The sequence below is a fragment of the Capsicum annuum genome, chromosome 9 (genome assembly GCF_002878395.1).
Source record: "Capsicum annuum cultivar UCD-10X-F1 chromosome 9, UCD10Xv1.1, whole genome shotgun sequence".
Classification (NCBI taxonomy): domain Eukaryota; kingdom Viridiplantae; phylum Streptophyta; class Magnoliopsida; order Solanales; family Solanaceae; genus Capsicum; species Capsicum annuum.
In genome coordinates, this window is record NC_061119.1 from 199,353,806 (window position 1) to 199,370,891 (window position 17,086).

The 17,086-nt window shown below is 35.8% G+C and overlaps 1 pseudogene; it reads right to left on the reverse strand.

The window, feature by feature from the left end:
* Positions 1–15,142: 15,142 nt before the first annotated feature.
* LOC124887176 lies at positions 15,143–15,847 on the reverse strand (annotated as a pseudogene).
* Between the last annotated feature and the right edge of the window lie 1,239 nt (positions 15,848–17,086).

A 17,086-nucleotide genomic window follows, 5' to 3' on the forward strand; every position in this document is an offset into this window, starting at 1 on the left:
TAAATAAGAAAATAAAATTAAAGTTGCATCTTTTTCACAAAATAGACGACGACATCCGTGACAGCTTATCAGGAGTCTGACGGCTTATCACGGATGTCGTCAGTTCCTCTGCACTTTTCACTTCTGCTGTCTAAGGCTGACGACGATGTTGATGCCTTATCACCAACCTAACGGCTTATCATGAATGTCATCACAAAAATGTCTTCAACTCCATTCTCTGTTTAAGGATGACGACATTCATGACGGCATATCACAATTTTGACATCATATCACCAGATCTCGTCACAGGCTTCAACTTATGCTTAAGTTTGACAACAACTTTAATAGCCTATCATAGGGCTGACAACTTATCATAGATGTCGTCAGCCACACTTCTCTTTAGATTCCTCTAGATTTCAACGTCTTTGCTTCCATTCTTGTTGGTTCTCTATCCTATTAGCTTAAACTATAAAATCAGACATAAACAAATCAAAATCGACAAAAGTTGCTTAAGACTTTGCAATTATTCTTGGTTAAAGGTCATAAATGTGTTAGAAATTGCTCACACACCAACACTCTCAACTTAAAACAATTACTTGTCCTCAAGAAACTACATAAAACCATACTACGATGCATAAACAAGAGACACATAAGCTACCTGTGACAGTTGATTATCAAGTTTAGTTCAAAACACATTACCCTCTCTATTGTCAATCACTTTAACCCCAACTGTGTATATCAATGAAGATCAATAGTGTGACATAAGGGAATCAACATATGACATCAAATTCTCAACAATAATCATGCATATATACAAATTACACTTCCAAAAAAAGTAGGCAACTAGCAATGCATCCGATGTGCCCTTATAACAAAGAAATCCCCCTTTTCTCATAGCAGACATCACATATATAGCCATGGGGATAATTACAAGACACTCACTCTTAGAATGAAGTTCCAATCAATGTATGCCGAATACCATAGGCTTGCCCTTATTTTCATTACCCTAATTGTCAGACAGGTCAGCTAAGATCACTATAGGTCTTCTATTTGGCTTGTAATATAGGCTAGGGGATGGTATGATACTCAATAATATTTTAGTGACTACGCCTCCTTGACACTACACTAACCTCATGGGATTTCACTTCTTAACCCTTTTTCTCTTCCTCTCTTTTATTGATCACGCATGCTCAAAGTGGGTGCTATCTTTTCAAAAACCAAATTATCTTTTTCTCATATTTTACATAACTTTTTATTTTCTTATTTTTTTGGCACCATACTCAGCTTTTTATTCTTTTCTCTTATTCTACATCTCTTCATACTCATTTTACATCACGCACCCCTATGATAGCCACCCTCAACTTAGGCTATTTGCCTAAGTCAAGGTGCATAGTGTCCAACGAGGACCAGGGCTAAAACAGGTTCATTATGATGTAAATAGGAAGGTGATAGGTATCATGAAAGAAACAGGCAATTTAGGCTAAAATATAGGGATCAAAGGATATTATGTACACAGGGAAGGTCATTTAGGCTAAAAGCGGGCTAAAATTAAAATGGCCTATGATCCTCTCCTAACCGCTATCCTACAACCAAGTCAAGACCAACCGGGTAAGTTCTGGCTCCAAAACACAACGGGATTAGGTAGTATCTCACACACGAATGGCACAAAAGTACACCACAAGCTACTACCCATTCAGTTCATGCACTTGTTAGCAGTATTATTATGTCCCTAGTACTAAAGCCATAACCAGATGCACAATGGTCACACATAAATACATATCACACAGTTATAAAATAGACCACTGGAGAGGTGTTCAAAAATCAACAAAAATTGTTAACTACCTAAGGTACTTGTATTTCTCCTAGTCAACTACAACACATCACAAAACAAAACACAATATGCCTAAACATGTTGGCTCTAATAGAACAATACTCTGGGGAAAAGAGGCACGACAACAAAAATCCCAAGAGGACATCAACACCTATAAGTAGCCTCACCCTCAACTTAAAATTATGTAATGTACCCAATGCATCAAACCAAAACAAGAGAGTTTGAAACATACTTGTGGCACCATGGGCGCGAAGATCTAATGTCAATCACACAATACGAACACAAAAAATAAAATACCTTGGGTTGCCTCCCAAGCAGCGTCTGGTTTAATGTCGCAGCTTGACTCAGTTATCTTGACTACTCAGACTTCATCAAGATGCCTTGTTGCTAATTTTTTATGTCTCTACTTGGAGGATTTGAAACGTCAACCAAACTTTTGATCAATAAATCTTTGGGGTGTGTTGGGCAAATATGAGAGCATGATGAGGAATGTTCTATCACTCCACTTTGAAGACTTGAACTGCTTGCCCAATTTTGCATCAAACTTTCGTGTGGGCTCATTTGTCAACGGTGAGAATCTTAAATAGCCACTAAATGGACATTGATCTTTAAGCTTTTTGGCCTTCAAGATTGGGGTTGTAGTATACCCTTTTGGAAGGACAAACTCGAAAATGTAAGAATCTTCCTCCTCATTTTCAAAATTCATCATTTGCATAGGTGATTCAACTTTCATCACATATACCAAGCATAATTTTGAAAAGTGGTTTGAATGAGGACTAACTCTCAATTTTGGAGTAGCATCCCTATTAGTATTTTTACCCCGAAATGGACTAGAGTCTTCACAAGGATTGTGCTTGATTTCTTCTTTTGACTCTAATACCATTTCCTCATCTTTGGCATCTTCATTCATAAATAGTTTGGTTGGTTGGGAAATGACCGAGGGTTTCTCAACATCAAGCTCATCATCAACATCGAATTCTTGCTCCTCATCTTCGCATTCGTTCATTATGTTAAATGATTCCACAGACAGGATATCATTTAAACATAATGTGTAAAAGTTTTTTGAATGTTTAACCTCTATATTCATATCCTCCATCATTCTTCTTTCCTCATTATTTTCCCTTATGTCTTGATGTATATCACATATGATATCATTCGTTGTGTCCTCACACTCCAACATTAGTTAAAGCATAGTTTCAATGCCACTCTTTTCGGTGTTTCGTTCTTCCTGTTCTTGACCATAAGACCTATTAAAATCATAAGAAGAACTAGAATTTGGGTTAGCATACCAAGGGGGGCATTTGGTCAATCACTCCAATGTCCATATTGACCACCACATAATGAACAATTATACTCCCGGTAGGATGGAGATAGTGCACATATCTCTCTCTGGGGAGCATATCTACAATCTTGCCAAAAGTGAGGTTCATCACAATATGGACATGGATCATCAAGATAAGATTTCCAACCACCAAGATCATGTTCATTCCACAATTCCATAGTAATAAGTAAACTAAAATAAAAATCTACCTAACACAAGAAATAAGAGAGAACAAAAAACAAATATTTACAAGTTTAAATTCAAGCAAGTAGGCTAAAATTCCAAACCAACTCAATATGCCAAATTGTTCCCTAGCAATGGCATTATTTTTTATAATGCTCAACTTACACGTCAATTTACTGCAAGGCGGTCGTCGTCAATATATTTACCCAACTTTGGAGTCAGGTTCGAATCCACAGGGAACAATGTGAGTGGCAATTAAACTAGTTTGAATCTAAAGCTACAAGTTAAATTCAAGAAAATGACACTAAAATAAAGTAAAATGGGGGTTGGAGTTTAACAAGTAATTATTGGTCGCTTTACTTTCAGTGTTTGTAATCAAGAGTTCACGGAAAAACCAGAATTATGTTCACTAGGGATTTTGGTACTTGACAGATACTACTAGTGATTCAAGATTCTCACGGTGGATAGGACAACAAGCTATCTTTATCGAAGCTATGCGTAAATATCTCTCGACCTACTTAAGCATTTAATTCTCTAATCCTCTCGGACTTAGGAATTTCTATTCACTGTCCAGATTTTACCCCATGTTAATCAACCTTGTTACAGCGCTGATTATTAAACGAAGTATTTCAGAGTCCCTGTTGATAATTCACTTCCTACTATATTTGATTTCTTTCTCCAGAAAATCAAAGTAGGTGTGTCTACTGTTTGCAACCAACAAACAATAGTTAAAACCTTAGAATTATCAAGAAGTCCTACCACCTTTTGAATCTTAAACACTTAGAACCTTATCAAAACCTAACCCTAGATCCCATAATTCAGGTTAATGGAGTTTAGACACTCATTATGCAAAGAACGAAACACATAATTGAATTCATAATTAAGCAGATTAACTTACAGAGATAAATAATAATTAGTGAATCACAGATTAGATCACAAAAGAAAATCCCCAAAATAGTTATATTGTTTAAATCCAAAATGATAAAGAAAGAAATATCAGAAAATATTCTCCAAGACTCAAAGTATCGAACTCTCTTCAGAATAATGATGATGATGAATGAATCCCCCTTAGAAAACCCTAAAACAAAGCTTTAAATAGTTTAACCTAAATAAGGAAATAAAACTAAAGTTACAACTTTTTCTCGGAATAGATGACATCCATGATAGCGTATCAGGAGTCTGACGACTTATTACGGATGTCATCAGCTCTTCTGTACTATTGGCTTCTTCTGTCTAAGGCTGATGACGATGTTAAAGCCTTATCACCAACCTAATAGCTTATCACGAACGTCATCACAAAAATGTCTTCAACTCCTATTCTCTGTTTAAGGATGACAACATTCATGATGGCGTATCACATTTTTGACGTCATATCACCAGATGTCATCACAGGCTTCAACTAATGCTTAAGTCTAATGATAATTGTGATAGCCTATCACAGGGCTGACGACTTATCACAGATGTCGTCAGCCACACTTCTCTTTAGATTCCTCCAAATTTTAACTTCTTTGCTTCCATTCTTGTTGGTTCTCTATCCTATCAGTTAAACTATAAAATCGGACATAAACAAATCAAAAATCATAAATGTTGCTTAAGACTTCACAATTATTCATAGTGAAAGGTCTTAAATATGTTAGCAATTTCTCACACATCATCAATAAATGGTATGAACTCTAGATTGAAATTCATGAAAAATATGTGAATTTGTAATTAAAACTAGTTTTGGGAACAAGTATGAAAGATTTATCCTTGTTCAAAACCCCACATACCTTAATTGATGAACTAGATAAAGAATCTTGATTTTGAGTTCCTATTGGTGCTCTTGAGGATTGATTCTTGAAATTCTTGAATTGGGAACCTTGACTTTTGAAATATCTTGAAAAAAATGGTGGAATTTAGGGGATTCTTGAAGTTGAATATTGAAGCCTAGGGTTTTCTTTGAGAAGGATTTGATGAATAATGAGAATATTTTTCTCAATAATACACTTAATCATCTATTTTCATGGTTTGGGAATGTGGGCAAAAGACTAAACTACCCTTGGGATTTAAAATCCATAACTGGTTTGCCAATTGAGGCTTTACGGCGACACGGTAAGTGGGTCATTGCGATATCCACCGTGATGCGGTGGAATCATGGTGACTCACTGGATTGTGATAATTGTTGTTTTGGGATTCACCATGATACAGTGCAATCGTGATGACCATCTAGAAATTGATAGATGCTGACTTGGGCTTTACCATGATGCGATGAGGCTTCCATTGCTATTTCCACCATGACTCGGTGAAATTTCGGTGGCTTGCTGGAACAATAATCCAAAAATTGCTCAAACCTCATCTAAAAATTTCAAAACTTACCCGAGACATACTATTTTCACCCCTGAATATAATTTAACTGAAAAATCATTGTCTAAGAGCCCGAAAGGTCAACTTAAAAATATTCAAAGTTTAAACAGAGTCAAAAGGACTAAGTCCCTCAACTCTTAGCTTTATTTTCAGGTTCTAAGTACTTCAAGTACCTACTAAGGGCTGAACTAAGCTAGAAATATTTAGGGTATTACAATATCTCCCCCTTGGAAACATTCATCCTCAAATAAGACTAATGAAGCTGAGATGCTAAAAAAACTGAGGCTATATCTGGCATGCATAACTAAAAGCATGACTAAACTAATTTGCAAGTGCAAGAATTATCAAGAGAATGGGTATATAAAGCTGAAACTTGGAATAAAACAAAGTGATCTGAGGAAACTTGTTACCTTGAACTGAATCTGAATCTGCAGCAAAAAGATGAGAGTACTTGGTTCACATATCTGCCTCCACTTCCCAAGTGGCTCCCTCAATGGATTGGTTCCGCCAAAGAACTTTGACCAAGGGAACTTCTTTGTTCCTTAGTCTACGAATCTGGCGATCAAGGATCTCAACTGGAATCTCTTCATAAGAGACGCTATCATGAATATCTATACTTTTTAAGGGTCTAGAGCAGCTGGATTGCCAATACACTTCTCTAACAAGGACACACAGAACATAAGATGAATGGAGGACAAATCTATAGACAGTGCAAGCTCATATGCCACCTCCCAACATGGCTCAATATCCTGTATGGACCAACATAGCGGGGACTAAGCTTCACCTTTTTTCAAAATCTCTTCACCCCTTTCATGGGAGAAACTTTCAAATAAACTAAATCACTAAATCCAAACTCCAAATCTCTTCTCCTTACATCTACATACGATTTTTGATGACTCTGAGTGGTTTACAACCTCTCTCGAATCAACTGGACCTTCTCCATAGCTTCTAACACCACATCTGGCCCTATCAATGCAGCCTCACCCACTTTAAACCAACTAATAGGTGATCTACATCTTCTCCCATAGAGAGCCTCAAATGGGGCCATCTGAATGCTAGCATTATAACTGTTATTGTAGGAGAACACAATCAACGACAAATGCTCATCCTAACTACCCTTGAAGTGAAGCACATATACCCGCAACATATCTTTTAGAGTATGAATGGTCCTTTATACCTAACCATCTATCTAAGAATGAAAAGCTGAAAAGGTGAATTTGGGTACCAAGACAATTCTAAAAGGCCCTCCAAAAGTGAGAGGTAAACTGAGTACCCCTATCTGAAATGATAGACAAAGGAACTCTATGCAATCAACCCAACTCTCTAATATACAACTTAGCATAATCTTCAGTTGAGTAGGACATATAAATTAGCAAGAAATAGGCTGATTTGGTCAACCTGTCTATAATAACCCAAATAGAATTATGTTGACGTCGTGAATGGGTAAACTCGGCTATGAAATCTATGTTCACTTCTTCCCTCTTCAATGTAGGGATACTAAGCTCTTGCATGGTACCACCAGGCCTTTGGTGCTCTACCTTAACCTATTGATAAACTGAACGCTTAGCTATGAACTCTGCAATATCTTTCTTCATACCACTCCACCAATAGATTTCTTGTAAATATTGGTACATCTTAGTAGCACCAGGATGAATGGAGTAACGCACACCATGCGGTTCAGCCATAATCCGCTGCCTCAAACCATTAACACATGGCATACATACCTAATCTGGTACCTCGACACACCATTTCTCCCTTGGGAGAAAACCTCAACTTTCTGATCTCTGACTGACTCTTTCAACTTAACTAGAATGGAATCCTGATCTTGTTTCTCCTTCACCTCAGAAAACAAGGAAGATCCTGCACTACTCTACACCCAAATGCTACTCTCAGCTGAATTAACTAAACAAACACTCAATCTATCCAATTGATGAACTTCCCAAAATAACTCCTTCTTATCACTCTCTACATGAGCAATACTACCCATAGATGGTCTACTAAGGGCGTCTGCCACAGCATTAGCTTTGCCCGAGTGATACAAAACACTCATTTCATAATCTTTAGACAATTCTAACCACCTTTACTAATGGAGATTCAAATCTCTCTACGTAAACACATACTGCAAACTTTTGTGGTCTGTAAACACATCAACATGCATACCATAAAGATAGTGCCTCCAGATTTTCAAAGAACACACCATAGCATCTAATTCAAGATCATAAGTAAGATAGTTCTTTTTGTAAGGCTTAAGATGTCTAGAGGCATAGGCTATGACCTTACCTCTTTGCATTAAAACACAACTCAAACCAACTCTAGAGGCATCATAATAGACAACGAACCCATCTATACCATCAGGTAATGCTAAGATTATTACTGAATGAGTCGAGTCTTCAATTCCTGAAAAATCTTCTCACAAGAATATAACCATTAAAACTTAACATTCTTCTAAGGCAATTTGTTCATGGGAGATGCAATGGACAAAACCCCTTAAAAACATCTTTAATTGCTAGCTAAACCCAAGAAACTTCTGATATCTGATGGACAAATGGGTCTAGGCCATTTTCTCATGGCTTCAGTCTTTTGCGGATCAATTATAATGCCATCACCATAAATAATATGATCGAGAAAAGCTACTGACCGTAGCCAAAATTTATGCTTGTTGAATTTGGTGAACAACTGGAGATCTCTAAGAGTTTACAACACAATTCTAAGATGATCTGCATGATCATCCTCACTACAAGAATATAAAAGGATATCATCAATAATGACTATGAAAAACATGTCTAGGTACTGTTTGAACACAGGTTCATCAAGTCCATGAAGGATGCTGGGGCATTTGATAGCCCGAAAGACATGACTAGGAATTTAAAATGACCATAATGGGTTCTCAAGGTTATTTTGGGGATATCACATTCCTTTACTCTAAGATAATCATAGCTGAATCTAAGGTCTATCTTGGAAAAATAACTTGCACCTTAGAGTTGATCAAATATGTCATCAATTTGTGGGAGAGGATATACGTTTTTAATTATGACTTTATTCAGCTGATGATAGTCAATACACATTCACAGAGAACCATCTTTCTTACACATAAATAGGATGGGAGCACCCCAAGGAGAAATATTGGGCCTTATAAAACCCTTATCTAAGAGGTCTTTTAGTTTCTCTTTAAACTCTTTAAGCTCGGCAGTAGCCATACAATATGGAGGAATAGATATAGGCTGAGTATCAAGAAAAAGATCAATTCTGAATTTTATTTCCCTTTTGGGAGGTACCCCTTGCAACTCTTCAAGAAAAACTTCTAGAAACTCATTTACTACCCGGACTGACTGAATGGTTAGATCCTCAAACTTAGCGTATTTGACTCAAACTATATAATAGATACACCCTTTTGATATGAACTTTCTAGCTTTAAGATAGGATATAAAATGAATCTTAAGAGACACTAAATTACCTTCCCACTCAAAGACTGGCTCATCAGGAAACTGAAACTTCACCACTCAGGTATGACAATCTATAGATGTATAATAGAAATAGAGCCAATCCATACCAAGAATAAGACCAAAGTCAACCATGCCTAATTTTATCAAATCTGCTAACATGATCTTATGAAGGACTTAAATGGGATGCTTTTTATAGATCTGTTTTGCAATAGTTGACTCACCTACTGGAGTGGACATAGAGAAGGGCTTAGAAATCTTTTTAGGATCTATTCCAAAATTTATCGCAACTACAGGAGTCACATAAGAAAAATTTAACCCTGGGTATAACAATACATAAACATCAAAATAAACGACATAAAGCATACCAGTAACAACATCTAGGGAGATCTGATGCTCCTAGTGAGATGGTAAAGCATAGAACCAATTCTGGCACTGACCGCCACCAGTACTGGATGATGCGCCCTGAGGAGGGGCCAAGCGAGCTACAAGAGTTGGTGCACTAGTAGCCTGAGTCAGGGGATGAATATCCCAGATTCCTTGCTTATCATGCGGGTATTCATTGAAACCATAGCCCAACTGACCACATCCAAAACAACCTTTCTATCCCAACAAGCACTCACTAGGATAATTCTTACCATATCTAGAACATGTATGATAGCTAGGCCTTCCATCCATACTATTCTGATATCTAGACATCAAAGTCCTACCCCATTATTATTGCTTAGTTCTTGGTGCGGGGCACTAGCTGAAGATGTCGCTAACAAAGGCGGATGACTCTAAAACTGTGAATGATTTCCTCCTGTAAATCTTGATTGACCATACTCAAATTGCCCTGTTCTAGCCTTTTTATTTCCTGTCTCTTCCCTGTAACTTTTCTACCTCAATCTATTGGGCATGAGTCATCAATCTACCATGATTTATATCTCCAATAAGCATGGAAGTCCTACACTCCTTGACTACCAATCCAAATACTTCGGCAACAAACTTACTCATACTAGATCTAATGTCAGCCATCATATTAGGAGTATACTTGGACAACTAGTTGAACTTAAGGTAGTGCTCCTTCAGTATCATTAAGACCTGCCTCAGGTTCATGAACTCCTCAATCTTTGCTTCTCGCATCTCATGCAGAAAGAACCTATCTAGAAACGCATCCTGAAACACCTGACAACTCATGGGTGCTATATTCTCACCCCTACCTTTCTTCCATATAACAAATAAATCATAAGAAACATCCTTCAGCTTATAAAAAGACAATTTCACACTCTCATCTTCAGTAACATGCATAACTTGAGTAATCTTTTTCACCTCATCAAGATACAACTGTGGGTACTCACCTACCTTTGACCCTAAGAATTTGGGTGGATTCATTCTTATAAAGTTAGAAATTTTGAAAGCAGCTAAATCACCCTCTAACTAATGTGGTACTGCAACCTAGTGGTTGGCCTCAACATTAGCAGTCATAGCTTGGGCCAATGCCTGAAAGGCAGCCCAAAATTTGGCATGAGACATATTCTAATTCAACGTATCAATAAGCTGGGGTGGTTGGTTATCATTTTGTGGGAATTAGTTATTTGAGGAGGCATGTTCTGTCATGAAAAATCATGAGTTAAAAGCAAATATAGATAGTTGTAAGCATGATGGATTATGAAAGAAGGAGATGAATTCCTAAAATATCTCATAGCCTCTTTCTCATAAATGTGGTGTGCTTCACACCCATGATCAAGACTCTATGCAACGTAGCTTTGTTGACTCCCAAGACTTTCTAAACCTTAGGCTCTAATAACAAGTTTGTAATGCCCCAGAAATGGGTCCTAAGATGCCACACGGTACTCAAGACTACGAGTATCTTAATCTAACCCTATAAGCCTACTACTAGATCTGGAACTCATTTCAAGGTAAACTAATCAAGTAATAATGTTGGATTATATCAAAAACTATTTTGAAATAAAATTAATATACTGTCTGAACAACTACTACTGAAAGTCTGAATAATAGCTAGTAGTCTGACAAGCCTATACTACTAAGAACTAGAGAGCCATTGGGAAAAACCCCCAACTAACTCAAACTAAACTGAAAGAAACTAATCAAATACTATGAAATCTAGAATCTGGATAAATGGGCCGTCAAACCATGAGGACTCACTAGCTGTCTAGATACAGATAGAGATGTCCTAAATCACTCACGCTGCTGAGACTGAGCACCTGAACCTACATTATTAAACAATGTAGCACATCGACATATACGTGGATCAGTACTTTGAGGATGCACTGAGTATGTGGGGTGAATGCATAAGTAAAAATTAATATCTCAATGTCATCAGAATTCATAGAATACGCATGTTGTATGTAATGACTCACATGGTTGGAATAACTAATGTTGAAAATGATAGATCATGAACAATAAAATATATTGTATAAAACTGGTGAGCCATCACATTTCAAGTCTAAAAAATGAACAGTTATCTGTCATTCTTTTCTGTTAGACTGTAGGAAATTTTAGTAAAAACTTTTCTATTAGGGAATTCTTTTAAAAGTTGTTCTATTATCTTTACTAGTAGGGAGGTTCTTCTAACTGACATACACTATGTGAGCTATAATAGTGTCCAACATCTTGTTCTCCTAAGGGGAAAACCTCATGTTGGGGAGAGGTATCATATTTTTGCCAGGGAGTATAACTTGAGTTGAGTGATCACATCTGTAACTATCATCCATATAGAAATGGGAGTACTAAATTTGTACCTACATTGGCTCGTAGTTCTAGGAAAGTAGGATGCGCTAAACCCATACTTTTCGCTCAGTGATAAATACTACTCCCTTTAATATGTATGCTCATTCTGTAGGAAATCCGCTTTTAAAAGTCATAATGTTTCATACTGAAAGCTAACTGTGCATCTGTTCATTCAAAATTGAATTTAAGCTGTAAAGTAGATTCCATGCCTTAACTAAAGATCAAAAGATAAAATCTTTATTCAAAGCTATCTATAAACATATCATGGGATGATTAAAAGCATAATCATTCTTGAAATAACAATATTCAACTAGGGTTTGATAACCCATGCACCAATTTCATGACAAATCATCTTTAAGTTTGTGTTTGATAATGAAAATATTCATGATTCAACTTAGAATCTGGAAAGTATATTCACACGCATGAATTTAATAAAGTAGACATGTAATTCAACATCCGAATCACTTGAAATCTCAAAATCTTCAATTAACAATAAATGGGTATGAACCCTAAATTGAAATTCATGTGAATTCATAATTAAAACTAGTTTTGGGCACAAGGATGAAAGATTTATCCTTGTTCAAAACCCTACATACCTTAATTGTTGAACTAGATGAAGAAGATTGATTTTGAGTTCCAATTGGTGCTCTTGAGGATTGATTCTTGAAATTCTTGAATTGGGAACTTTCAATTTTGAACTATCTTAGAAAAAGAATGGTGGAATTTGGGGGATTCTTGAAGTTGAATATTGATTTCGAGGGTTTTCTTTGAGAAGTATTTGATGAATAATGAGCATATTTTTCGCAGTAATACACTTAATCATCAGCTTTCAGGGTTTGGGGATGTGGGCAAAAGATCAAACTGCCCTTGGGATTTAAAATCATTAACAAGGTTGCCGATTGAGGCTTCACCGCGATGCGGTGAGTGGGTCATCGCGATACCCACTGTGATGTAGTGAATCACGATGACTCACTAGATTGTGACAATTGTTGTTTTGGAATTCACTGTGACACGGTGCAATCACGGTGACCCTCTAAAAATTGACAAATGTTGAATTGGCCTCCGCTGCGATGCGATGAGGCTTCCATCGCTATTTCCAATGCGGTGAAATTGCGGTGGCTTGCTGGAACGAAAATATAAAAATTGGCCAAACCTTATCCAAAAATTTCAAAACTTACTCGAGACATGCTATTTCACCCCTGAATATAATTTAACTCAAAAATCATTGTCTTGGAGCCCGGAAGGTCAACTTAAAAATCTTTGAAGTTTAAAGTGAGTCAAAATGACCAAGTCCCTCAACTCTTAGCTTTATTTTTAGGTTCTAAGTGCTTCAAGTACGTACTAAGGGCTGGACTACGCTAGAAATATTTAGGGTATTACACCATGTAATAAAATGCATCCTTTCAATCATTTAGTTCAAAATCATCTAAATATGAAGTGAGTTGAGGTTCATAAATTTATTGTGAAAAATTTAAATTTTGTTAAATCATAATATCACTAATCATGCATAGAAATCCATTAAGCCAAAAGAAAATCAGTTTAAATCTTTCACAAATAAATTTCCTCAACCCCAGTTCCAATCAGTTATTCAAAAATATAGAAATAATAAGTAAATCGACACCATATAATAATCATTAAGATAGAGAGTGTTCAACATGCCTTAGTGACTGGAGAGTCTCAAAGAGGACTTGAATTCAGAGCACTGAGAGTGGATCCATGATAAGAACCCTAATTAACTTTCTTGAGAGTTGAGAGGAGGAAATATGGTATTAATATTTGATAAGTGATGAGAAATAAGGGTTAAGATATGTGTAAGGTTGTTTAAAGGGGTAAAGGACTATAAAACCCCTATTCTAAACCAAAAAGAACTAAAAACATGCTTTGGACCGTTGGGTGTGGAACGCACTTATCGCATAGCGACAAGAGCATGGAACACTCTTATCATAGATATTCACTGGCTTCCGCAACAAGGGTGTGCCTTCCCTCCATGTGATGCCCTTATCACGGACCCCTACTATTTTGAGGTCCAAAAAATCCCATAATGCTATCTAAAAATTCTGAAATGCTCCCTAAGGGTCCCGTTACCTTCCCTTATTTTAATTCTACTCAAAAATCATCATGAAACGCTAAGGAGGTACCAAATTAATTTCATTGAAAAATCTAGGAGCTAACATAATTATGCTTATTTTTTGTGCCTTAGACCTCTAACACTCGGGTGTTACACTTTGGAAATACCCTACTCTCTATAATATCTATCAACAGGGCCAATTTACTCACCACCATTATTTGAGCGTATATATTTTAATTTCTTATTTTTCTATCTCTAAACCAAGGCTTGAAAACCCTTGAACACATCAAGTAATTAATTCTTAGACTTCAAAAGAAATACCCAGAGTTTGGAAGAACGATCGTCAATAAAAGTCACAAAGTAAAATGCACCACCATGAGACTTTAATTTAACAGGACTACGCAAATCGGAAAGTACCAACTCTAGAAAATCAAGATTTCTTGAAGGTGGATGACCCTGAAAAGAAACTTTTTTCTATTTACCGGCTAAGAAATGAACACACTTCATCATCTTTGCTTGTTTCACTCCAGAAAGTTAATTTTTCTTAGCCAAACTATTAATCCCCTTTTCACTCATATGACTCAGCCTCTATGTCATAACTCTGAGGAAGTATTATTCTCCACCAATTTTACCGAGCCTCTGAAAGTAGAGCCCTAAAATACGTACAAGTTAGACAACCTGTCACCTCTAGTAAGCTTCTACTGGTCAGCACCAAGTGTGTTAAATTAAACCTCATCATGAAGGTTCCCTATAGAATCAAATTTAAGCAAACATCTAGAACATGATTGAAATATTTGAGAACTAATATCAAACCATTTTTACTTTCCAAAAAAATAGTACCAATTCCAAATACTTCAACTTCAGCATTATTTCTCATTTTCAACATCTAAAAATTACCTAGAGTATAAAAAGAAAATAATTCTTTCTGATGTAACATAAGAAGTAGCCCCAGAATCCACAAACTAGATATAATCATCACAAAAAAGATTAATAAAATTCTCACCACAAGCAACAAGAAGGTCATCATTAGCAACAACAACAACATGATTTTCATTATTATTTTCTTTCTTTTGTCATCTCTTATCTCTTTTATGCTTGTTCTAATATTTCATGATATGCCTATTCTAGTGGTAATAGTCACATGTAACATTCTTAAGTAATTTGGTAAGTGATGGTAACTCAAAGCTATCACTCTCAAGCAATGAGCATCAAGTTATGTGTTTACCATTGAACTTACATTTTCGTCAACAATTTTCCATCCATTCAACATTTTTCCCAAGTTTGATGTGTAGTACTTCGCATTCTAATGCAATTTGTTTCCCAAGTTGTTCAAATTCAAAAGAAAAAGAGCCCTTTGAAAAGATCTTTTCATACAGTAAACTCCATCTTTCATCAAAATTCATAAGACTCATGTGATAAGGAGACTTACTTGAGCGAGAATATTCTGCCACCTCCATATCTTGAGTAGTCAAAAGTATTCGACTCCCACAATTAGTGTCTGTGAGTCATAGTTTTATATCATCCGAAGCTCGTTTAATCCATATATCATCAATGACTACCAAGTACCTCCTACCTTTTAGAAGCTTTTGCAGTCTTGCTTCGCATGAAATTCATCAATATTCCCACATATAAAGGAAATTAGATATATATGTACAACTCTCATGATACCCCTGTGTAATAGTAATTTTTGCATGAATGTCAAAGTGAGACATAAGGAACGGACTACTATAAATCTTGTTAGCCAAATTTTTCTTACCTATACATCCCATCCCTACAATTGACATGACTTCTAGTTTATTAGCTCCTCTAGCAAGTTGATCCTGCATCATCTCCAATTCATTTTCATGACCAACCATTATATCCACATCCCGCTCATAGACATATTTAGATACATCCAATATAGCCAAATTTTTTGGTTTCCTATTGTTCACGTCCAAACTAGTTTTCATTCACTTGTCCATCGCAGAATAAACCTCCTATAATGCTTGTTTCAATATGAAACTAATTTCTAAACATTCCATTTTCACATGATTTCATTTTCTATTGAGAAACTGTTTCTTGATTCAATGTCAACCAAATCTTCTGTGTTACATGCTAGCTCTATTATTTAAGTTTCTAAGGTTGTCAATGCCTCTATTATTTGACATATCTCCAAAAAATCTTTCAAATATTCAAACCTAACATTTAATAAAAAGATTGCAAATTACAGCTTGTAAATTATATTGATTGATTTATGGTTATCATAAGCCATCTATTTTTTTTCATTTGTTGTTTCTCACTTCTTTAGAGTGTGATATGGGGTGTTTCTGTAAGAAACTGGATAAAAAATTAGTCACCATCTTACATAAGGACTAAAGAGCCACAATATTAATCTCAATAAGAAAAAAATGGACAACTTGCCTAAACTACTACTAATTCTCAAATAAAATAAAGCGGTTATTGCTCTGTATCATTTTATGTAAAGTCTTTGAGGGGAAATAGAGTTTGATAAATAATGGGATACTTCACATAAATATCAAAGATTTATTTTAAACAATAGGATTCAAAAGTATTAAAATTTAAAGATGAATTGACATTAAATATAAAGGTGTCATTCTTCGAAAAAAGTGTCTCATGAATTGAGAGATAATACTTGTTTTGAAAATTTATCCACATCTTTATCTTTATGGTTTTCCATCGAATGTCTATGTCCAGTAGCCGCATTGGAGCTCGACTGATTCAAATTCGTGGCACATAGGGCATATTCAAAGGGAAGTTCTCCCTACCAAAAAAAAATTCTATATATCAAGGGTTCGAACCCGAGACCTCTGATCAAGAGAAGAGCAGGTTATCTGCTGCATCACAACCTTTGGTGGTAAAACTTATCCACGTGTCCTTTATGCTAAACATTAGTTTATGGTTAAGTGATATAACAAGGTAAAAATATAAATTAATTAAATATGACTAAGTAAGAAAATCACATGTTATGAATTCATTAATTTGGTGTAAATATTTGTTGCACGTAAACTTTTACCTACCAATTTATGTGGAAACAATTTTTTAGTTTATTATGAAAAGAATAAAAACATTGTCCCATTGTCCTTTTATGGATATTACACGAGAAATTTTATTTTGAGTGATACCCAACCAAGAAAAATTGTGTGAACACATCTTTTGCTTTTGAAAAGTGGTTAGCATTTCAATTTAAA